The following is an 18,522-nucleotide window of genomic DNA, read 5'->3' as shown; positions in this document are numbered from 1 at the left end:
TTGTTCCTGTACACCTCACGTCTGTGGTTGAATGCCCCATTCTGGAGTTGATCTGAAAGGGCCTCCTGGGCCCATGGGGGACTCCAGCCTTTAGAGATGACCCCAGCTCTCTGAGGCCCTCCTCCCCCTGACCCCGACACCCCCAGTGGAACTGTCTCTTTCCCCAAGCGGTGTTTCTCAAAGTTTCAGTGGTGAAATGCAGAGGAAGTGTAGAAAACCGAATTTGCATCCTTCTGACTTCACCCTGGCCTTTCCCTCTCGGCAGTAAAGGAGGAATAGGTGAGCTGTGACCTTTTGAAGGTCCCCCACCCATTCCCCCAGGGACCCCCTCCCCCATGATCATGGCTGACAATGTGATTGGAAAGTGCTTCTCTCCAGCTAACCTGATCTTTGTCTCAAGACCTTGGACATTTAAAACCCAAAGAAAAGGAACCTGATCTTTTGTTCCCCGATCATGTTAAGTGGGGCAGGAGGGAGGGAGTATTTGATTCCACCTTGGAGCTTATTCTCCTACGCATTATGGAGCTGCCACGCAACAGCAGGGATTGAAGAGCACCTGAGCTGCACCTGCTGATGTGCAGAGACTGGAATGTTCTCTGAGAGCTCACTCAAGAGAAAATCCATCCGGTGCCCCGTCCTCCCCCCAGGATGCCTGTGAACCGTGTCATCCTGGGAAGGCACCTGTATCTTCTTGCTGGTGGCCAGCTGGGTCCTTGATCAACCCTTCTGGGCAATCATGGCAATTTATATCAAGAGCCATGAAGATCTTTGTAACCTTTGACCCAGTGACCCCACTTCTGGGAAGCTGTCAAACGGAAACAATAAAAAATCTAGACAAAATGTTGCACAGAGATCTTCAACTCAGCTTTTTTGACAATAACAAAATAAGTTGGAAATAACCTAAGCGTCTGACCATAACCAGAGACCTGAATCAGTTCTGCTGTAGCCACTCAAGGTGAAGGCCCAGAGGCTGGGCGAAACTGAGCAAAGCAGTCGTATATAGGAAAAAAGACTGGAAGGAAATACACTCCAAACTGGTGTCAGAGGTTGTGGAAGGCGGATAAGAATCTGGACGAATTTCTTTTCCTTTCTCCCTTTGACGCATTTTCTGTAATGTGGTGGCTATGTTACTTTTATGGGAAGAAAACCTCTTTTCTCTCTCTTCTTCTAAGAAACTGAGAACTCTGCTGTTTCCAGGGAAAGCAAGAAAACCAAAGTGGAGATCCCTTCGTACACGGCGCATAACGAAACAGACCAGCTCCTGAAGCTTAGTCCTGGGCATTCCTGAGGTTCCAATACTAACAGGCCTGTTATCAGGAATATAAGACAACTGGAGAAAGAACAGCTGGCAGTTCTTGAATATAACAGCCACCCTGGATTAGACACCCTAGACCCAGGCAGAAGACATTATTGTTGCATTTAATAGTAGTAAAATAATCAGTGAGGTAACCCGGAGGTGGGGTGGGGGTGGGGGTGGGTCAGAGGAGGTCACGTGACTTTTCTAGAGCCACCACAATCCCAGGAACTCTCCTCAGGTCATATGGAAATCATTTTCTGGGAAGGGTAAGGTGAGGGTCAGCTACCAGTGAACAATAGCAAGGTTGTTTTCTGTTTGGGTGGCATTGTCTTTGTCAGTGGCAAGCAGAGTGAACTCTGGTTCCAGTGGAGGAGAAGCTGCCCTGGTGTGTTCTGAGTGGAAGAGGTGTAACCTTATGTCCACAAGCAGGTGAAGGCGCCGAGGTGAGCTACAGCCGGTTACGGGGATAGCAAATTTCCAGACAGTCTCTGTTGTGTTTAAAATGCCATTTTCTTTCAAGTTCTGTAGCTCACCTGTCATCTTTGCCTTCATTTTGGAGCAGTTCTGATTCAAATAACTCCTCAGCCATTTTTTTAAGGGAGGCACAAAAAAAGGTGCCTGGGAACTAGGTGCCAAAGGTGGGTTTGAGGAAGAAGCGTATGAATTAATTTTCTGCTTTGGGTGGAAAATTGAAATGGGAGTGTTTTAAAATGTTCACTTCAAGGACTTCCCTGGTGGCACAGTGGTTAAGAATACACTTGCCAGTGCAGGGGACACGGGTTTGAGCCCTGGTCCGGGAAGATCCCACATGCTGCGGAGCAACTAAACCCGTGCGCCACAACTACTGAGCCTGTGCTCTAGAGCCTGCAAGCCACAACTACTGAGCCTGTGTGCCACAACTACTGAAGACTACGTGCCTACAGCCCGTGCTCCGCAACAAGAGAAGCCACTGCAATGAGAAGCCTGCGCACTGCAACAAAGAGTAGCCCCCGCTCTCCGCAACTAGAGAAAGCCCATGTGTAGCAACGAAGACCCAACGCAGCCAAAAGTAAATTTTAAAAAAGGTATAAAAAAAAATTCACTTCAAACCCCAAGATTCATATTTTTTGTGTATGTGTTTCTGTGATCACATAGGAAACGGGGACACGTTTTAGCATCATTTCCAAATAGCCATTTATTCAGTGTCCAGAAAAGCCCTTGTTTTTTCCATTCTCTTCCTCCTCTGTTCTCTGTTGGGCCCGGCATCTGGACCCTCTGTTCCCAAGCACCTTCCAGAGGAAGTGACAGGTACATCAGGCAGTTGTGCTGCTGTGGCCGAATGTCGGAAGCTACTTGCTGAGCTGAGCCCTGGGCCACAGAGCTGAGTCACTCCCCTTCCTCATCTTCGCCGTTTCCAGGGTCAGGACGAGAACACACGGTGGGATAAGTTTCTGCCTGGGCCCATCATCTCATTTAATCCTCACCCGCACTCTGCCGGGAGACGCAGGTCAGCTCAGCAAGTCCCAGCGGGCGACCCATCAGGTCGCCCATTAGGCGGGTTTAGTAAAAGCTTTCGTCCTTGGGCAAGGCTGAAGCCCATGAAAACTCCAAGGTTTTTGTTACCCGAGGGTGTGGGTTTCATCTGCTCCCGAGAGAGGGCGGAGGCTCGGGAGACCCGCTGCTGGACACGGGGCCTTGCCTCTGCCGTGGGTGCCCAGCCCGGCCAGTTGCTTCACGTTGCTTCGCTTCTCTGTGGAGGGGGCATCACGAAGCATCCTTGCCGGAGGAGAAAGCTGGGTGTGTGATAGGCCTGTCACCTCCCTGCCTCCCTCTCCTAAGGACCATACTCTGAGGGCTCTGTCACCCGTCTCCTCCCAGAGGGGTGGAGCTGCTGTCTGGGCAGTGTGTGTGGGGGGGCGTCTGTTCTAGGTCTGCCCTGTTTTCCCCTCCCATCTTCCTTCCCTGTCTGCCCCCCTCGCCTCTGTCAGAGCCTGGGACAAGCGCTCCGTTGGAGAACCGTCGAGAGCTAACTCGAGGAACAGTCCTCTGTGAATAGATGTGCCGGAAAAAAGCCTTTGGCCCAGTGTAAGCCCAGCTGAGTATTGTCGGCGCTAAATTAAAGATGAGCTTCCTGGCTCTCTGGTCTACTTTGCGTTGACTGCACACCACGTCTTGACCCTTAAAAGAAGAAACAAGGAAGGAAGAGAAAAAAGAAAGGGGCTTCTAGGACAGAAAATAAAGTCTAATAACAGTACCTTATATCCGTAGCATGCTTTGTGTTTATGCCGTGGCCTTCTTCCACTAAGCATCGCCGAGCCCTGGGACTGGGCCTTTTACGCTTTGAGGTCCACAGGTCAGGCCTCGATCCAAGAGTATTTGTAGAATGAGTATGTAATTTTTTCAGAAACTTGAAGCCCAGAGAGGTTGAGTGATTTGCCTAAGGCTGCACAGCTGCTGAGGGCCAGAGTTGGGACTCAGTCTTAGCTCCACTTCTTCAGCTCCACTTCGTGGCCTCCTTACAGGTGCACTTCAGGCTGGCAGAGAATTCAGAAGTCAGGGGACACACCTAATGAATGAAAGGGGCATTGACTGAGGCCTCATCCCTCCTTTATTCTGAAGGCTGGTACTCCTTGTACTCTGGAAATCAGCCTGCTCTCTGGCCACCTGAACTGTCCTTCCATCTCTCCCGCCCTCACATGTTGAAGCATCTTCTCATTTGTCTCCTCCAAAGCTCCTGGAAGCCCCCTGGGGCTGTGTTATTTAGTACCGTTGTTGAAAATCAGAATGCAGCCCGTGGCTTTGGCTGTGGGAGCTGGAGTTGAACGAAAGTACGTTGGTCCTCAGGGAGAGAGGACCCTTGCTGTCCCTCAGAGGGTCCCCAGGTTGGGTCTTCTCTGGGCCATCACACTTTCTGTTCCAGCCTCCCCATGTTCTTATCTGTAGAAATGGTGATTCGTTCACCGGCCAGGCCCAGAGCCCCTACTGTGTGCCAAGTACAGTACTGTGGGTTCTGCTCCTCAGATTAAATGCTGCTCTGTCCCTTAAGCCAGCTCTGGGCTGTGTCTTACGCCTTCAGACTCCAGGGATTGGGAGGCAATCGGATGGCTCCACTGGGCGGGCCTTCTGCACCCCTCCCCCATTCCCTTTTTGGGTCCAGTGGGGAAAAACCCTGTCCTCCGTGTTTTCTTCTTCTTCTCCTTTTCCTCCTCCCCCTCTCTCCCCTCCTTCTCCTCTTCCTTCCCCTCCCCCTCCTTTTACCATTTTCAACAAGCAAGCATCAAGCATGAACTATGTGCCAGGGTTTGGGTTGGATGCCCATATAGAGAGCGTAGCAGGAATCATTGCTCACAGAGGGTCCTGGACTGTGGGAGGAGATGGACATAAAAACAAGTCATTGTACTAATATGCAAAGTGTTACGGTTATGCAAAATTTAAAACTTGCCAAACAATGATATACATTGTTTAAGGAGTACAGTCATATGTAGTAAAAGTGTAAAGAAATGCATGGCAGTAAGAATATCCAATTCAGGACAGTGCTTACCTCTGGGGAACTGGGGAGACAGATAGTTTTGGGGTGGGGTACCCAGGGGACTTTGCTTGTATTCACTATATTTTGTTCCTTAAGCTTGGTGGTGGGCAGAAGAGGCGGTTTTATTATTCTTTATGTATTTTTTTGTACGTCTGAAATACTGCACAGTAAAATTTTTTTTAAAAAGTTGCAAGCAAGAAGTTATTTGGAGACACTAGCCTGGGAGGGTCAACAGCCAGATATGGGGAAGTTTCTCTTCTCTGTGCATCTAGCCAAGCACAGCCCAGGCTCACGCATTCAGGACATGTTGAACTGAACTTTGCCTGAAGGGGCTAGGGCAGGCTTTATAGATAAGGTGACAGTTTGAACTGAATCTTGAGGGCTAGCGCTGGGAACAGCATTTCAGACCAAGGGAACAGCGTGTGCAAAAGCTGGCAGGCAGGCCAGCGTTCAAGGAGCTACATGCAAATGGGTGGAGCCCATTTGCTCTCCCCAAGCCCCCCACCTCCCTGCCGCCTTTTTCTTTTTGGGATGCGCCGCAAGGGGGAGAGCAGGCACTGGCCCTTCCGCCTCCTCCCCACCTTCGGAGTACATAGCAGTTTCCCAGATGAGTCTTCAGTGTCAGACAATGGTAACCTTGGCCCTTTTTCTGTACAAGGTGAGCTTTCTCGCCAGTGTTTGCCGTCTGCTGGTCCAGCTCCTTTATCAGAGTCCCGGTTTACCGACGGCTTCCTCCTGCCTGGGCTGAGGAAAAGCAGTTTGCGGGCAGCTGTCATTGGAAGGGACCTTAGCCGGTGTCTGGTGCAGTGACCAGATGAGGAGACCGAGTCTCCTGATGACAGTGAATGTTCTGGAAGGGGGCGGCCTCAGCTTCTGAGCTTCACGTGGGATCTTAGTTCCCTGACCGGGGATCGAACCAGCACCCCCTGCATTGGAAGCACAGAGTCTTAACCACTAGACCAGAAGGGAAGTCCCTGCTCTCCATCATTTATACTCAGAATGGCTCAGAATCCAGGGTGGTGTAGAGTTGAGTTGATTCAGGATGGGCTTCACTCTGGTATTAACACCAAGTCAGATTCCCAAGAGCACTTTGTTTTTTTTTTTTTTTGCGGTACGCAGGCCTCTCACTGTTGTGGCTTCTCCCGTTGCGGAGCACAGGCTCCGGACGCACAGGCTCAGCCGCTCCGCGGCATGTGGGATCCTCCCAGACCGGGGCACGAACCCGTGTTCCCTGCATCGGCAGGCGGACTCTCAACCTCTGTGCCACCAGGGAAGCCCCCCAAGAGCACTTTGATGTCTATTGGGGCCTTGGCTTTGTGAGAGATTGGTCCCAGCCCAAGGAGATTGGCTTTGGTTTCAAATGCAGAAGGCCCTTGGTAAACCGGGACTCTGATAAAGGAGTTGGACCAGCAGAGGGCAAACACTGGCGAGAAAGCTCACCTTGTACAGAAAAAGGGCCGAGGTTACCATTGTCCGACACTGAAGACTCATCTGGGAAACTGCTGTGTACTCTGAAGCAGGGGAGGAGGCGGAAGGGCCAGTGTCTGTTTAGTGGCTTTTGGGGAATCATGTCTCTTCAAGATCATTTTCTTTGAAAACATCGCAAAGCCAACAAAACTCCTGGGGGAGCCAGATCAAAGCAGTGACGGGGAATTTCATCAGCGCTTAATCAAAGGCATTGACTGTTTTCTGAGCTTCACTGGTTCCTCTCCCACTGTTGACTTTAATTGTGGAAACTTGTTCATTAGGGTTTCGTTACAGCTGGCCCAGGGTGTCACCCCTCGTTTGCCCACTTTGATCTCTGGGAAGTCGTCGGCTTTTTGGGAGATCCTTGGGCTCCTGGCCATCTCTGCCACTCACATTCAAACTCAGGCTAGACCTGCACCCAGATTTCAGGAGAGAGGTCCTTTTCCACACCCCATGTTCCTGCCTGGGCTGAGGAAGAGCAGTTTGCGGGCAGCTGTCGTTGGAAGGGACCTTAGCCAGTGTCTGGTGCAGTGACCAGATGAGGAGACTGAGTCTCCTGGTAACAGTGAATGTTCTGGAAGGGGGCGGCCTCAGCTTCTGAGCTTCATTGGGTGCCTCTTTTAATCTACCAGAGGCTGTCCCCAACGAACCTGCAAGTCCACAGGCTTTTTAGATGCAGTCTTGACGACAACCTCGTGGCAGGAGGGGGCAGGGAAACCTGCAAGGTCCAGAGGAACTTAGCATGGATCTCCCACCGGGGACCAATTAATTCCGCAGGAAGTTATGGTTTACATTTTGCCCTGGAAACTCAGGCCCTGCATACATTCATGCGCCTTGGCCCTCAGAGCATCCTCTCCGCAAGTTTTGTTTAATCACAGTCATAGTTGAAAACTCCCAGCATTTTCCCCTGATTTTATTAGCTAGTCCTTACCTGCATTTCATCTGCCTTGTCTTAAATACTTTTTTGGGGTCTGTGTTTATAGACCCTAAGTAAACTCAAATCCTTGACTTTAATTAGGAAGCCAGCAGTGGCCAGAAAAGGAGGTTCATTCCGTCTGTTTCTTTCATACTGTAGCTGTTGAAAGTGTAAGTGAAGGCAGGGGGATCCCCAATAGCTAGTAGAGTGACCTGGGGGTGAAGGATTGTGTGCGCCAACAGATCAGGTGCCCTGATTCAGCTTCAGTTACATCGACATTACCTGCAAGAGATCACTTGATGTTACCTTTGATTGATTGATTGATTCATTCATTCATTCACCAAAGGGATGCCACCTTTTTGTAACACCATCTCGTGATCAGACCTCAGAGGGCAGTGATTTTTGCCTGTGTTCACTCCTGCTTCTCTGCCCCTAAAATGGAGCATACCGTGGGTGTTCGGTAAATATTTGTTTAATGAATAAATGAGCACTAGACATTCCATCATTAGGAATCCATTTCTTTGTTTTAATGATAGGCTCCTATCTCCTTGTATCTTTTATTTTTTTAACATCTTTATTGGAGTCTCCTTGTATCTTAAAACAATGCCCCAGGGGAGGGTAAAGAGTACATTAAGTGCCAACAATGAGCTGTTCGCAGGAAAGCAGATGGAACTCTGTGGCCCCCGGCAAGAGGGTGAGCCAGAAGCTGGCTGGGGTGTCCTGTTAGTATGGAAATCGGTGTGAAGAGAGGGGGATTAGAGGCTCAGCTAGTTGGATGAGCGAGAATCTCTTGGGCAGGTCACCCAAGCTCTCTGAGATAGACTTCCTGATCTAGAAACCGGGGGTGGAATGCTAATGCCAGATTCTTAACCTAAAGAGTCTTACGTGCCCTGTCCCCTGGGTCTCGGTTTCCCTGAAGGCCCTTCTATCCTCGCAGGTGTTCCCACTGGTGCTTCCTCAGGGCATTCATTCAGCGCCCACTGTGTCAGGCACGGTACTAGGCCTTGGGAGGACAGTGGTGTCAGAGGTAAATGAGTCCCTTTTTCATCTAAGCTGGGGAGTTTAGATGGAGAGACAGATAGCGATGATAGAGGGAGCTGGGGTGGGAGACATGCTGGGATGGGGGCCATGCAACCCAGCCTGAGAGATCAAGGAGGGCTTCCCAGAGGAAGTGGCATCCCAAAGCGTAGGGGCGGTGTTTTCTTACTCTTTAGATTCCTAGCTCTAAGCAGAGTGCCTCACATATAACAGGTATTTGGGGAATGAATGGTGGATGAGCAGATATGTGTAACAGTGTTTTATAAACCAGGAAGTATAGAACAAGGGGCAGGCGTCGGTGTTATGAGTTGCGGAGGGTAAAGCAGGGGCACCTAGGACAAACTTTATTTCCCGCCTTCCTGAGGACCAACTGTTGCCAAGACCTAGGGTCTCCCTTAGAGCACAGCCAGCTGGGTGACGCTGTCAGCCTCTGCCTTTTGTCCCCCCACTCGGGGAGGGAGACTGTCTGTGGCTGGACATTTGAAGACAACTCAGTAGCCAGCAGCCCTTCTTAATGGGATCCGGATTTGGACATACAGACCTTGTTCCCGGTACCATGATGGCTGACTCAGGAGGTAGCTCACTGCGTGTGTGTGTGTGTGTGTGTGTGTGTGTGTGTAAATGGAGTGATGCCCAGCAATTGCTAAAAAAGGTCTGCAGCTCATATTCAAATCCCTAACTCTGCAGTACAGTTGCCATCCCCAAAGCAGAGCTTGCTCTTTTTTTAATCCTCTCCTTCATCCAGCTGAATTTCTGGAAGCCAGGGATGGCAACTGATTCATCTTTGAAACCCTAGAACCCAGCAGGGAGCCTGGCACATCTGGATCTTGGAACCGTTTGCAGAGTGAATGAACAAATGAACAAACGAATGAATGAACTTCAGTTAATGCCAATTAAGGTATCCAGAGTGTAGCTGATGTCTAATGTCTTCATGGGGGTAGAGAGAGAGGGATGTTTCTGGAAATGACCTTTTGCTACTATGTTAGGTGTTTTGCAATAGCAAATGCTTGAGATTCTGCTTGACGCTTGCTCTCTGGGGTGAGAGATGAAGAAACACTTCCTTTGTTCACACTTGGCTCCGGGGCTGTGTAGACAGGCAGAGGCCTCTCACTTCTGCCGCCCTGGGAGCCCCTGGGTCCACCCCGTGGACCAGTTATGGTGAGACAGGGCTCGTGGATCTGCAGTGACCTAATTCCACAGTTCAGTGAGTTGGTGTGTCTTGCGGGCATTTTCTGTATTTTGGGGTGCTCAGCATCCTACCCACCTCCCTCTTTGGGGGATCTCCCAGGATGTAGGTCTTGGAGGGGAACAGAGCTCTGCCCCCCGGTACAGGAGCTGAGGTGGACCAGACATGCTTTCTTCCCACGTCCAGCTGCTCAGGCCGTGGCGTGTGGCCTCCACGTGGCCACGTGGCTCAGATTCTGGGTTGAGCGCAGCAGCAATGCAGGTGAGTTAGAGGTTCCTCGGAGTCAGGAGTGTCCTAAGCAGATGTTCTGTGGGCACAGCCTTGGCCACATTTCCCCTCTGCCCATCTCCCCTGGCCCTTTATCCCAGCCTGGTTCTCCAGCCTGCCTGGTGATTCTGGGAGCTTTCCCTTATTGTCTCATCAAATTCCGTTTTTTCTTTTCTGCTGTCTGTAATCAGTAATCCTGACTGACAGGTACCACTGAGGCCAGAGTGAGGCACCCCGTCCCTAGCACGGACCTTGGTAACATGGTGAGACAGGTGAGCTTGCTCTGGATGCCTCCCTTTTTGTGGTGTAGACACCATCCAGCCTGATCCCATTCCTTGAAGACCCAGTCTGCTGCAGTTCAGCTCCGTAAACATCGGGCCACCTACTGTGTGTCAGGTTTGCACTCAAAGGCACAGGGATGCGGAGATCAAGAGTCCCTAATCCTGGCCGATCTGGGGCTTTCTGGCCGTTCATCCCTTCAACCAATATTTATTGAGCACCTGATAAGTACCAGCAGGCACTGTGCTAGGGCTTAGGGATGCAGAACCAAAGAGATGGCATGTTTGCCATCCTGGAGTTTGCATTTCAGCTCTTCAGCCTGTTCTTCCTTTAAACCATTGTCTTATTCTTTGCCTGTTCCTTCATTCATATATATATGTGTGTGTGTATGTATACACACTTACACATATATACACATACACATACACACATATACGCATACACACATATACATACACATATCATTCACTGAATACCTATGTTCTCTGTATAAAAATGCTTATATATGTATACATGTTGCTGTATAAAACATGCATATATGTATGAAAACAAGCTTTCCTTGAATACCAACTGTATGCTACAGATAAAAACGTTTATATATATATATATAAAACATGCACATACACTATATACATCTACATGTATCTACAAGTGTTTACTGAATACCTACTTTGTGCCTACGCTGTGCTAGGCATGTGGCAGAACATAGCCTAGCAGAAGAGACAGAGAAGAAAACGTTTTCATACGCTGGGAAGGGCCATAACTTTGATGAGGATTAGGCAGAGAGGTGACGTTGGCAGGGTTACCGTAAGGCGTGAAGGGAGAGCGGGCATCAGGCTGCCACGGAGCAGAGGCCAGTCCTGGTTGCTTTCCTCCGTTACCTTGACAAGGACGGTCTGGTCCAGGTATCTGCTGAGGTGGCAACTCTGAGTGGCTCCTTACGTATTGATTTAGGTGCTTGCCAAAATCAGAGGTCATCTGGGGACTAACTTAATTTAGTTTCCTTTAAAATAATCAATGAGATGGAAATTTCAGAACACTAAGATGCTCAGGTCTGTGCAGACATGAAAGTTCTCTTTTTCTTTAGAATTGCCAGTGAGGGGAGGAGCAGGGCAGGGGGTCAAGTCAGTGGAAACTAAAGGCATTTCTCCCACTCTCCTTTCATCCTCTCGTTCATCTAGAACTTGACCAATTATCCGGGTCTTCTTGCCAGGATTTAATTGTTCTCTTGCCCCATTCCCTCCTAGGTTTTGAGGCCAAAATGAGGACCCTTTCAGTTCATTTATGCTGCACGTGCTGCCCTAGGACAGGGCTCCGGAGGCCTTCTTCAGGGGTGGGGGTTCTAGGCAGTCAGCTGCATGAGTCCCACATGCTGGCCACATCCTGCACTAGCTATTTTTTTGTTTTTGTGACAGCTTTAATTTTTTTTAAATATTTATTTATTTATTTAGGTTGTGCTGGGTCTTAGTTGTGGCGTGCAGGATCTTTAGCTGTGGCGTGCAGGATCTTTAGTTGTGGCATGTGGACTTCTTAGTTGCAGCATGCAGGATCTAGTTCCTTGACCAGGGATCGAACCCAGGCCCCCCGCATTGGGAGCATGGAGTCTTACCTGCTGGACCACCAGGGAAGTCCCATGACAGCTTTACTGAGGTGTATGTTAGACAGAATAATGTCCTTCCAAAGATGCCCAGGTCCTAATCCCCAGAACCTGTGAATACATTACCTTATGTGGCAAAAGGGACTTTACTGATGTACCTAAGGAACCTTGAGATGGGAAGATCATTCTGTATTATCCAGGTGGGCCTTAGAAGAGGGAGATGGGAGGGTCAGAGGCACGGAAGGAGGTGTGATGATGGAAACAGAGGGTCAGAATCAGAGATCTGAAGCTGCTAACACTGCTTTCTTTGAAGCTGGAGGAGGGGGCCACAAACCAAGGAATGCTCACAGCCACCAGGAACGGGAGACCAGGTCGTCCCCTAGTAGAACCTCTGGAGGGAGCCTGGCCGTGCTGACACGTTGACTTCAACCCAGTGAAGCCCATTCTGGATTTCTGATCTCCAGAATTACAAGACAATACATCTGTGTTATTTTAAGCCACTAAACTTGTGGTAATTTGTTACAGCAGCCATAGGAAACCAACGCACGGTATACTTTATGTATCTAAAATCTACCCATTTCAGGGCTTCCCTGGTGGCGCAGTGGTTGAGAGTCCGCCTGCCGAGGCGGGGGACACGGGTTTGTGCCCCGGTCCGGGAAGATCCCACATGCCGCGGAGCGGCTGGGCCCGTGAGCCATGGCCGCTGAGCCTGCGCGTCCGGAGCCTGTGCTCCGCAACGGGAGAGGCCACGGCGGTGAGAGGCCTGCGTACCGCAAAAAAAAAAAAAACAAACATAAAATCTACCCATTTCAAGTGTACAATTCAGTGACTTTTAGTCACTTTACCAAGTGGTGCAGCCGTGTCCATAATACAGTTTTTTGAATATTTTCATCACCCCAATGAGATCCTTCATGTCCATTTACAGATAATCTCTGTCCTCAAGCACCAGGTAACCACTACTCTACTTTTTGTCTCTATAAATTTGTCTGTAAAATTGCCTTTGGCACATTTCATATAAGTGGAATATGTGATCTGTGTCTGGCTTCTTTTACTGAGCGTAGCGTTATTCAGGTTCATCCATGTTGTCGGTATTTCATCCGTTTTTACTGTGGAAAAATATCCTGTTGTTTGGGTATATCACGTCGTTTCTCCACTCACCAGTTGATGGACAGCTGTGTTGTTTCCAGTTTGGGGCTATTAGGACTAACGCTGTTGCGAGCATTCGTGTAAAAGCCTTTGTGTGAACGTGGGTTTTCAGTTCTCCTGGGTAGATGCCTAGGAGTGGAATTTCCTGGGTTGTGTGGATTTCTATATTTCACTTTTGAGAAGCTGCCAAACTGCTTTCCAAAGTGCTTGCACTAGTTATGATTCCCACCAGCCATTCATGAGGGCTCCCTCCACCCCCAGTATAAACCCCACAACTCAAGACATTATTATTAACAGTCTGTTGGGGTTCTAGATCTGTGATCCTTGATCCATCCTACATTCTCTTATCACCAGGTTTGTTTTGGGTGTTGTCAAAATTTGAGGTTTTGGCATTGGATGAGACCTGATGTTGGCACCTGGAATATAAATAATGAGACAGAAAGTTCAGGTCGAGACATTGGGTGAGTCAAAGGGTTAACTCACGGTGCCTTTCTTCTTTTATTATTATTATTTTTTTAAATTGAAGTATAGTTGATTTACAATGTTGTGTTGGTTTCAGGTGTATAGCAAAGTGATTCAGTTATACATATACATATATTCTGTTTCAGATTCTTTCCCCGTATAGGTTATTACAAAATACTGAGTATAGTTCTGTGCTCTACAGTAGGTCCTTGTTGGTTATCTATTTTATATATAGCAGTGTGTATCTGTTAATCCCAAACTCCTAATTTGTCCCTCCCTCCTTTCCCCTTTGGTGACCATAAGTTTGTTTTTTGTGTCTGTGGGTCTATTTCTGTATCATTGTTTTTAGATTCCACATGTAAGCAGCATCATATGGTACTTGTCTCTGTCTGGCTTACTTCACCTAGTACAGTTATCACTAGGCCCATCCATGCTGCTGCGAACACCATGCCTGCCTTTCTTACTCCAAGCAGGTCTGCCACACATTAGCATCCCCCCCACTGCCCCATTCCAGCTTCTGCTTATGAGTTCTGCTTCTCCCCCCTTGTCTGAGCCCATCTAGACTCCTCACTGGGTGGGGTTGGGGGCTGGCGAGCAGACATAGAGGGTTCAGTCTATAGACAGATGTCTACCCAGGAGGAGATGGGGGTGAGGGGCCCTGACCCTGCCGTGGTGGGGGGTGGGATTGACAGAGATGAGATCCAGACAGAAAGGCTGATCGTTCAATCTGAGCTTGGTGGGTAGGCAGGCCCCTCTCGCTTCCTCAGTGACAGAAGTGAACAGAACACAAGCTTCATTTTGGACAGAGATGGGTAAAGGAATCTTGCAAGCACTGCATTTTCTATGTGGGAAAGTGTTGTATAGACTTCAGTGACTTACTTTAAATTTCCACGAGGGAAAAAGTGAGTAATTTTATGGTGACCGTTAGAGGGTTTTAGGCCTTTTTTTTTTTTTTTTTGTGGTACGCGGGCCTCTCACTGTTGTGGCCTCTCCCGTTGCGGAGCACAGGCTCCGGATACGCAGGCTCAGCGGCCATGGCTCACGGGCCCAGCCACTCTGCGGCATGTGGGATTTTCCCGGACCGGGGCACGAACCTGCGTCCCCTGCATCGGCTCTCAACCATTGCGCCACCAGGGAAGCCTGTTTTTAGGCCTTTGAGGAGAAACTTGACCGTGGGGCTTCTTGGCCAGACCTGGATGACCAGGTTGTAGAGCTGGGCCCCGGAGCTGACAGGGCCTTGGGGGCACCTGACCAAGGAGTGGTTAGTCCGCAGGCAGGAAAGTGGCCGCCTAGGGCCTGACTCTGCATGAGAGGGAGGTGTGGGTGGGATGACGTTGGCTGGCCTGGTCTGAGCGGGTCTCTGAGGATCATGGCCTGTAAGTTAAGCAGTTAATGGGAGGCAGGAGGGGAAAGACTTAGAGAATCCAAGGTGATGACCTAGGTCAGCAGAGAGGCCAAGCCCCCCCCCCTTTTCTTTCTTTTTTTTTTTTTTTTCCTTTTGGCTGTGCTGTGTGGCTTGTGGGATTTTGCTTCCCTGACCAGGAATTGAACCCACGCCCTCAGCAGTGAGAGCACAGAGTGCTAACCATTGGACTGTCAGGGAATTCCTGCCAAGCCCTTAACTAGAGCCCGAGGGACTCAAACTCTGTTCCGTGGATGGTGTTTCTGCCATTTTTTGAAGATGAAGCAACTGAGCCTCAGAGAGGTTAAGTGACTTGTCTAAGGTCACACAGTGAGTGAAAGGAGCCGCCAGAAATTCAAACTCCAGGCTGTTTCTGAAATCACTGCCACTCTGCAAGGTGCTTTTTCTTTAGAGATGAATGGGACATACACAGAACAAAACAACCCACACTGAGTAATGAATGAATGTCCTCATGACAAGTTGCTGGGTCCAGGGGTGGGTAGACATTTTTACAGAGTGCCCCCTCCACCGCCTAGGCCCACTTTAGGAAGTAGAGGCCGCCTCTCATTGCATAACCAGCAACTGTTATTGTCTGTGTTTCCCCTGTTGACGTTGTTTACGGGCAGCAGGGAGGGTGAGAAACCACACAAAGTCTAAGGCCTGGAGGGCTCCAGCAGCTCTGCCAGGAAACAGAGACTCCGTTTTTCAGGCACCCAGTGAGATGGGGTGCAAAGAGCAGAAAATACATACAGAACTTCTCTGTGGCTCACGTTTTTAAGTGAGTGTGTATGAATTAGTGTTGTAATAAAATAAATGAAAGTAAGGTTATTATTTATAAATTGTTGGGGGGGCAAGAAGCAGAGAACCTGGTGTTTTGTCCTGCCTCCTCTGCCTCCTGACTGTGTGACCCTGGGGTGTCATTTCACTTCTTGGAATCTCAGTTTCCACTTCTGTAAAATGGGAAGGTTGCGCTGGGAGTTCTCTAAAATCTTTCTTGACATGAACTCTCTGTAATTATAAATGCTGTCTGTTTATGTTCTGTGTCAAGAGAAGTTTTATCCATAGACTTTTTCCTATGGCTTTGAATGAAATTTACACAGCTGGCCGATTTTTCAGTGGAAACTTGGTGGGGGAGCTTTAATTTACATAACAAAGGCTTGACTCTGAGCCACTTTATGGCTTGGGTGGGTGTTAGAAAGCTTTTGGGAGGGCCTTGAAAGTCGTCTGCTGGGGGAAGAGGCTGTGTTTATGCAGTTCTCTCAACACTGACTTAACCCCTGTGAAGAGTGGGGTCTGTGACCTCAGTGGACAGGATGTGGGTTACAGAACATGAGGTGTCACCCTTGCTCTGGAAGAGCTTATGTAGTCAGCTGGGATGGTTTCGAAACACTGTTCCTATCTGGTGGAGTGTGCAAGTGCCCGGACCTGGGAGTGATCTCCGAGTAGGTCTGCGTGGCTGGACTGGGGGGTTCGTGTGGAGAACACACGTCATCGGAGTCTGTGATGGCAGCCTCGTGAGCTGTGTTCAAGGAACTTGCATCATAATCCTCAGGCAGTATGGGGCCACTGCAGGAGCTGTGTATTACAAAAGGTAACTAGGGACTTCCCTGGCGGTCCAGTGGTTAAGACTCTGCGCTTCCACTGCAGAAGGCGCCGGTTCGACCCCTGGTCCGGGAACTAAGATCCCGCATGCCCCGCTGCGTGGCCAATACATAAATAAACAAAACTAAAAAAAAAAAAAAAGCCTTAAAATTTTTTTAAACAAAGAAAAAGAGAAAGAAAAGGTCACTAGTGGTAGCTTGGGAGATGGAGGGCAAGAGACCGGAGTCTAGGGGTCCAGTGGGAGGGATGCTCTGTTTGCAGGGAGCGGAGGCTGTAGGACCTGGGGCCAGCCTCCCGGATGCCACCAGCAAGCCACAAAGTCACAAGAAATGGCAGCCAGGGCAAGAAGCGGGGCCGGGTAGCAACGAGCATCTTCTCACGCACCCACTGAGGAACGTGTCAGTCAGTGCTCTGGGTTGCAAGTGACAGAAACCAAACTCAAGCTGGCCTAGGTTTGAAAAAGTTCATTTACTGTGTCAAGTCGCTAAATGGTCGGGGGCAGCTGAACCAGGGCCCAACCATATGCTGGCCGGGTTTTGTCTCCCACTGTCTCTTGGCCCTGCTTTCCTGCCTCCTTGTTTCTCAGGCAGTCTCTCCCTGTGAGATGGGTTCAGGCTTTCAGCCTTTCAGGTTAACGACCCTGTGTGTGGGCGAGGAGGGCACCCTTTCCTGGTGCCTTCAGCCAAAGTGCTAGAGTAGGTTCTTATTGGCCAGTTAGGGTCACAAGACCATTCTTGACCCTCGAGAGGACTCTTTTATTTAGCTAGTTATTTATTTATTTGGCCGTGCTGGATCTTAGTTGCGGCATGCGAGCGGGATCTAGTTCCCTGACCAGGGATCGAACCCGGAGCCCCTGCACTGGGAGCACGGAGTCTTACCCACTGGACTGCCAGGGAAGTCCTGAGAGGGTTCTTACGGGCCAGTTTTGGTCACATGCTTGTTCTTATAGCAGCCACTGATTCTGGAAGATTCTGTGCTTTGACAGCCCTCCCCTTGGTGATATGCTAGCCCCTGGAACACATGGAGGGGAGGGTCAGGGGATGCCCCAGAGGACACTGGTGCCATCCCAGAGGGGCTGGAGGCTGGGCAGGGCAGGAGCCCAGACGTTTCCTTTTGCCTGGTTACAGCTAGGGTTAGGGTGAGAGGTCAGCACAGACTCTCCTTTTGCCTGGCCAGGGAGGCTTCTGCGATAGTGGTGTCACGACCTTGGGTGGAGTGAGTGGCCCAGAGGGAGGGAGGCGCCGTGGTGCCGTGGCCTGTCCTGGGTGCCACTGCCGCATGTATCCGTCTCTCCTCTTCCAACAGCAAACGTTTATTGAGGGCCTTGTCCCTTTTCTGAATCGCTCAGAATGTTATTTGCCTTTTTCACGAGCCTTAACTGTGCCCAGGGGTGATGGTCAGAATGTTCAACATTGGGCACCCATCAGAGTCCCTTCTGGAAGCTTCCACAGTGCCTGATGTTCATCCTTCCCTTGCTGGGTGCCGGGGGAGGTCTGGGAGCTCTGGGGAACGGCCGGCCGGGGAGAGGGGCTCCGGACAGCAGCTCTTTCCCAACCTGTGTGGAGTCCTTCGGTATTTTAACGCCTGGGCGCCATGCTGGTATGAAGTAGCTGAACCCCACCGGCTAGTTTGGAAGCTCTTGGGGCGGGGCTGGAGGAGCTGCTCCCGGCTTGCACCCCTCCCCCACCCCTCCTTACGCTCACACCCTCGAGGATTCCCACCGGGCCACCCACAGAGTGAGTGTGCCACTAAATTTCTGGAGGTCATGGAGAGAGGCAGGGGACATTGCTCTGGAAATGGCAGCTTTCTCCTGCTCACCCCACACCCTCAGCTGGGCTGAGTGCTTCTTCAGATCGGCTGCCCTTTCCTCTGAGCTTCTATGAGGCCGCTGCTGCCTGCACTTACTCTCTTTGCACCCAAGTTTTTTTTTCTCTTTCCTGTGAGCAGTTCAGGTTTACAGGCCTTGGAGAGTGTGCAAATATTTGACTTTAATTAAGGAAGTCCCGAACGAGGAATAGAAAGAGTTACTTCTCGTTTATTATTTCTGGGGGACTCGGGGGTGGGGGTGGGCATGACCTATGATGCCTCCAGCCACCTGGTCCTCCAGGGCGGTGCAGGCACCCAAGAGGCCAGGCCAGGTGCAGTGCGGTGGGCCAGCTGGCCCAGGGTGGCCTGTGGGAAGAGAAAGGCAAGAGAGTGCAGAGTTTAGGGACTTCCCGGCTGGCGCAGTGGTTGAAAATCCACCTGCCAACGCAGGGGACACGGGTTTGAGCCCTGGTCCGGGAAGATCCCACGTGCCGCGGAGCAGCTAAGCCCGTGCGCCACAACTACTGAGCCGGTGCTCTAGAGCCCGCG

The 18,522-nt window shown here is 50.2% G+C and overlaps 1 protein-coding gene across 1 annotated transcript in view; it reads left to right on the top strand.

Moving 5' to 3' along the window:
- Positions 1 to 18,522, top strand: part of CYRIB (CYFIP related Rac1 interactor B) — a 154,966-nt gene that overhangs the window by 9,892 nt on the left and 126,552 nt on the right. The gene's annotated exons all lie outside the window — the stretch shown is intronic.

Source organism: Mesoplodon densirostris, chromosome 13 (genome assembly GCF_025265405.1).
Source record: "Mesoplodon densirostris isolate mMesDen1 chromosome 13, mMesDen1 primary haplotype, whole genome shotgun sequence".
Taxonomy (NCBI): Eukaryota; Metazoa; Chordata; class Mammalia; order Artiodactyla; family Ziphiidae; genus Mesoplodon; species Mesoplodon densirostris.
The sequence above is the reverse complement of the archived record's forward strand: the minus strand, read 5'-3'. Positions and strand labels throughout refer to the sequence as shown.